This window comes from Chrysochloris asiatica, unplaced genomic scaffold (genome assembly GCF_000296735.1).
Source record: "Chrysochloris asiatica unplaced genomic scaffold, ChrAsi1.0 scaffold00333, whole genome shotgun sequence".
Lineage (NCBI taxonomy): Eukaryota > Metazoa > Chordata > Mammalia > Afrosoricida > Chrysochloridae > Chrysochloris > Chrysochloris asiatica.
The window spans coordinates 2,757,375-2,763,371 of NW_006408851.1; the positions used below are offsets into that span (position 1 = coordinate 2,757,375).

At 40.5% G+C, this 5,997-nt stretch overlaps 1 pseudogene; it reads right to left on the reverse strand.

The window, feature by feature from the left end:
- Window positions 1–543: 543 nt before the first annotated feature.
- Window positions 544–5,544, reverse strand: LOC102829028 (annotated as a pseudogene).
- Between the last annotated feature and the right edge of the window lie 453 nt (window positions 5,545–5,997).

A 5,997-nucleotide genomic window follows, 5' to 3' on the forward strand; every position in this document is an offset into this window, starting at 1 on the left:
GGATTGCTAAGTGTTCTTGGGTAAAAATCAATAAATTCTCCAAGTTTCAGCTCCATCTCAATTCTCCTTAAGCATCTGGAGAGGAAGCACCCTACTGAACAAGGAAGGAAAGCGTGATGGGATCCAGAAGTGGTGATGGCAAGATGGTGATGACATGACAATTGGAGACAGATTATATCACCAAACATGAATATGAATATGATGGGGTTAGGGAATTTATAATGGACTTGAAGACAGGTAAATATAGAGTACATAAGAAACGAAGCAAATAGAGAAGAAATTAAATATTTTAAATTGACATAAAACATGAATGCCAGCTGTAAATGAAAGATACTAACCTTTACTCAAGTGTCAATCTCTCTATTTTCTTTCTCTCGTCAGTCTCTCTCTATTTGTCTCTCTCTCACATACATACAGACACACTGTGACCCACTACACTAGCCCGGTTGGGTGTAAGGAAAGCATTCAAGTGGAAAACTCACATTCTAGCAAAATCATGAAAAACCTCTTCTTATTTTAGATAGCACATTAAGTTACTATTTCTCAGCTTTTCCTCAAGTCTCTATCCTTCCCCAGCAAGCTCAGGAATGCCCTTTTTACCTCCTTGTTCCTCAGGGTGTATATGAGAGGGTTAAGTGAAGGAGTGCCCACTGCATGGAAGAGACTAAAGAACGTGTCGCTCTTCTTGGCACAGGGACTTTGGGGTTGGAGGTAGACAACAAAGACTAAGTTATAAAACATCATAGCAACAGTGAGATGGGAGGAACAGCTTCCCAAAGCTTTTCTTCACACTTTGGTAGAGTTACCTTCATCACTTCCTGGGAAATGACGTGTGAAGAAAGGATGACGGTGAGGGTGTAACCAGAAAGATGATGCTAGACACAGGTAATTGAGTCTCATTAATGGTGGTTCCTTGCAGGAGATTTGGATTAGACATGGGACCTCACATTCAAAGTCACCAGAAAGGTAGGCCGAGGGTGGGTGGTGTCTGAACTACTGATGAAACCAGACTTACGACTCAAGCCACAGGAGCCAGCTGCCGGCACAGGCAGAGTGAAGGGGCTTGCATACAGTCACACAGTGGTCTGAGGCTGTCACTGTCAGAAGGATGCACTCAGTGGTCCCCAGGGAGAAGACAATAAAGAGCAGGACAGAGCAGCTGAGGAAGCTGATGGTCTTCTTTGGGTCTCAGAGGTTGGACAGAAACTTGTAGTGAAGCAGAGATCTAAGAAGCAGAGGTTGGAGAAGAAAACATACACTGGAAAGTAGAGCTTGGGATCCAACATGGACACCAGGGTGATGAGTGTGTTTCCCACTAGAGTCAGGAGGAAAGAAATCAAGACCACCACAAAGAGGATTGTGTCCATCCTTAGGTATTCAGAGAAGCCAGGATGATGAAACCCTCCAGGGAGTTGTGGTTGACTTCAGACCCTATAAAGGGATGAGAGGTGTCATGTTGTTGTTAAGTGCTGTCGAGTTGGTTCCAACCAATAACGACCCTGTAGAGGGTTTCCGAGGAGCAGCTGGTGAGCTTGAACTGCCGACCTTGCAGTTCAAACGGCTTTGCAGTCTGGTGCATTAACGCACAGACCCACACCAGGACTCTGAGAGGTGTCATATGAGTGGGTATATTCCATTCTGTTTTCTAAGAACTCACCTTGTAGACTTCTCAGGTTATACACATGGAGGATTTCCTTCTCCCTCCTCTCACCCAGTTACATCCTTCCAGTCAAATGCTTCTTAGTGGAAGGAGCCCACATATGTGCTGAGAAATACAAGAGGAACTCACACTGGTACCTCTGACTGACTTGTGAGGGCAAAGGAGGTTAATTGGAGGTTAAGGGCAAAGAATGGATAATTAATTATTAACTAATTAATGTTATTGTTGTTACCTGCCACTGAGTTGGCCTCTGACACATGGCAACCCCATGCACAATAGGATGTGACTGTTGTGATCCAGAGGGTTCTTACTGGCTGACTATGAAACTAGATCACCAGGCATTTCTTCCTAATCTGTCTTAGTCTGGAAGCTCGACTGAAACATGTTTTACATGTTAAGTTGTTGTTAAGTGCAATCAAGTTGGTTCCAACTCATAATGACCCTGTATAGGGTTTCCAAGGAGCCGCTGATGAGTTTGAACCACTAACTTTGTGGTTCAAACTGACCTTGCATTCCAGTGCTTTACCTCACAGCAACATCCACACTTCCACTGGCAAGGGTGGTGGCTGCTCTTTGGGTTCACTGGCTGGGAGTCAAACTCTGGTCTGTTACATGGAAGGTGAAAAGTCTACCTGGAATCACCAATATCTTGAATTAATCAATCAAACTAATGCAAACCCATTGCTGTTGAGTCAACTATTACTTATAACTTATAGCAACTCCATAGAGTACAGTAGAACTGCCCCTGTGGCTTCAAGGCTGGAGATCATGACAGAAGCAGATTGCCACACATCCTGCTCCTGCAAAGCAACTGGTGCATTTGAAACGCTGACCTTTCAGTGAGCAGCTGACTGCCTGTTGTTGTTGTTGTTGTTATGTGCCATGGAGTTGGTTCCAACTCATAGCGGCCCTGTACAGAGTTTCTGAGGCTGTAAATCTTTAAAGGATCAGAAAGCCTCATCTTTCTCCAATGGAACAGCTGGTAGTTTTGAACTGTTGACCTTGCGGTTCGCAGCCTGATTTGTAACCACTACGCTACCAGAGCTTCTTAACTACTGTACAACTTTTGTTGTTGTTAAGTGCCATTAAGTTGATTCTGACACATAGCTACCCTGTATAGTGTTTCCAGGGAGTAGCTGGTGAGCTTTAACCATCGACCTTGCAGTTCAAAGACTTTGCAGTCTGACACATTAGCCCACAGCGCCACACCAGGACTCCATCTTTACTGGGTAGTAGAGCAGAATTTGCATCTGATTTATTGTTTGATCCCTTGTAGCACCTATTACAATACTGACTTCTTGATGATTGATAAAGGAATAAGGGCAGGCATGGAATGAAAAATGAAGTGGACATGGTCCTTAACTTTCGATGGCGTCAGAGAAAAGAAAGACTAAAAGAAAAGGTTGGCGGTTCAAGCTCACCAGCTGTTCCTCGGAAACCCTCTACAGGGTTGGTATGGGTCGGAACCGACTCAACAGCACTTAACAACAACAACAACAACACCCATTAAAGATAGTCAGGTTATTGTTTTATCAATTACCATATGTAGCAAGCACTGTGCTAAATAAGTTCCTGAATACTTGGTTCTCTAAACAATCCTGTAAGTTGATTAATATCATCCCCATTTTACAGAAGAAGCTATGAGATGAAGTAGTTTGTCCAAAGTTATTTTTCCAATAAGTGACAGAGCTAGGATTTTAGATCCTGTTTGATATCAAATCTAATGCTCTTGGTGGCTCCACTATTGAGGATATGTGGAAATTGTAACTTAGCTATAATCATGTTAGTATTTCCTTATTGTGTTACTACCAGACCTTCCCCAAGATGAGAAGTTCTGGACTGGTTGGAGGCTCCATTTGATCCTCACAATGAAAACCCTTGAAATGATTGAAGAGTAGGTCTCAGCTGATAATGTTGATTGTGAATGTTGCTTCCACATAACCTGCATTACCTGGATAGTATTGCTATATTCTATCTTTGTTTTCAGATGAAGAATCTAAAACGTAGAGAGGATAAATAACTTGGTAGTAATATATACAGAGCTGAGACTTGAGCCCATGTGGGCTGACTCCTTACACTAATCACAGTGTAGCACCATCTCTTCTCAGAAGTCAAGTTCAGGAGAATCTCTTTGCATAAAACTCTTTGCCGATGCTGTCCACTCTTCAGACTTCCTTATTCACTCTCCAGCTTTCGCATGCATATGAGGTGATTGAAAATACCATGGCATGGGTCAGGGGCACGTTAGTCCTCAAGCTAACATCTTTTCTCTTCAACACTTTAAAAAGGTCTTGTGCAGCAGATTTGCCTAATGCAATACGTCCTTCGATTTCTTGACTGCTGCTTCTGTGAGTGTTGGTAGTTGATCCAAGAAGAATGGAGTCCTTGACCACTTCAATCTTTTCTCCGCAATGTTGTTTATTGGTCCAGTGGTGAGGATTTTTGTTTTCTTGACATTGAGATGCAATCCATACCGAAGGCTATGCTCTTTGATCTTCTTCAGTAAGTATTTTAAGTCCTCTTCACTTTCAGCAAGCCAGGTTGTATCATCTGCATATGGCAAGTTGTTAATGAGTCTTCCTCCAATCCTGAGGCCACGTTTTTCTTCATATAACCCAGCTTCTCAGATTATTTGCTAAACATACAGGTTGAATAAGTATGGTGAAAGAAAACAACCTGTCACACACCTTTCTTAATATTAAACCATTCAGTGTTCCCATGTTCTGTTTGAACAATGGCCTCTAGGTCAGATTTCTCATGAGCACAATTAAGTGTTCACGAATACTCAAATTTCACAATGTTGTCCATAAGGCAACATTTTGACTCTCATTGACTTATTTACATTTTCTTCAGCTTCAGTTTGAATTTACATATTAGCAATTGATGGTCTGTTCCACAATCTGCCTCTGGCCTTGTTTTGGCTAATGATATGGAGATTTTTCACCGTCTCTTTCCACAGATGTAGTCAATTTGATTTCTGTGTATTCCATCTGGTGAGGTCCATGCTTACAATCGTCTCTTATGCTGTTTAAAGAAGGTATTTGGAATGAACAAAAAACATTGATTTTGCAGAATTCTATCATGCAATCTACAACATCATTTCTGTTATCAAGGCTATATTTTCCAACTATTGATCCTTCCTCTCTGTTTCCAACCTTTCATTCCAATCACCAGTAATGGTCCATACATCTTGATTTCATGTTTGATCAAATTCAGATGGAAGAAGTTGGTAGAATTCTATTTCATCCTCATTTGCTTTAGTGGTTGGTGTGTAAATTTGAGTAATAGTAGTATTAACTAGTCTTCCCTCTAGACACATGGATATTATCCTATCACAGACTGCGATGGAGAGTAACAGCTCATTAACTCTGCTAAGGCCCCAGGGCCCCATAGCCACAGACAATTAATTAGCCTCTGCACTAATAATGATGGTTAAAAGGAAGCAGTGGAAATATGCCAGCAACAGTAATCCCTGTGTGCTCCTCTCTGCCACTGGGGAGTATAAGGTCATTGTTCTCCTGAGTGTCCCATGCTTTAGAAGTCCCTTTTTAACTCATTAAATTTCTCTTTATTTTTGTTTCTTCTTTTATGGTTAAAATTAATATAGTTAACATAAAATAAAGTCCACCAATTTTAAGTGTATAATATGATGACTTTTAATAAACTCAATAACGATGCAGAATGTTTTCCTCATTCTGTATCATTTTTTTTCTACAGCCCTTTCCTCCATAACTATCCATAACTATAAGGCAACCACTATTCTAATTTCTGTCATCATAATTTAATTTTGCCTGTTATAAGATATCACTAAAAGAATCACACAATATATATTCCTTCAGGTCTAGTTTCTTTCACTCACCATAAATCTTTTGAGATTTGTCCATTTTTGTGCGTGTGTATCAATAGCTTTTTTTTTTTTAAAAAACAAGCAAACAAGCAATTTACATACAATAAATGCACACATTTCCAGTATTTAGTTCAATATATTTTGACAAGTATGTATAGCTGAATATCTGAGATTCCAGTAAAGATATAGAACATTTCTATCATCTTAGCAGCTTCTTGAATGTCCTGCCTCAGGCATCCAATTATCTGATTTCTGTCAGGCTGCTTTAGTTTTTCCTGTTGTAGAAACTTTATGTAAATAGTCAGATAGGACTTACTCTTTGTTTCTAGCTTCTTTTGCTCAGCATGTTATTGACATTCATTGATTGTTGTTAAGTGGTGCTGAGTAATAGCTACCAGTAAGCCCAGTTTTTTTTCCATAATCTTTTTGTGTTTTGCTCCACATTGTCTCCCACTCAATCTGGGACTTTCTAATGAGATCCCTTTCAGAG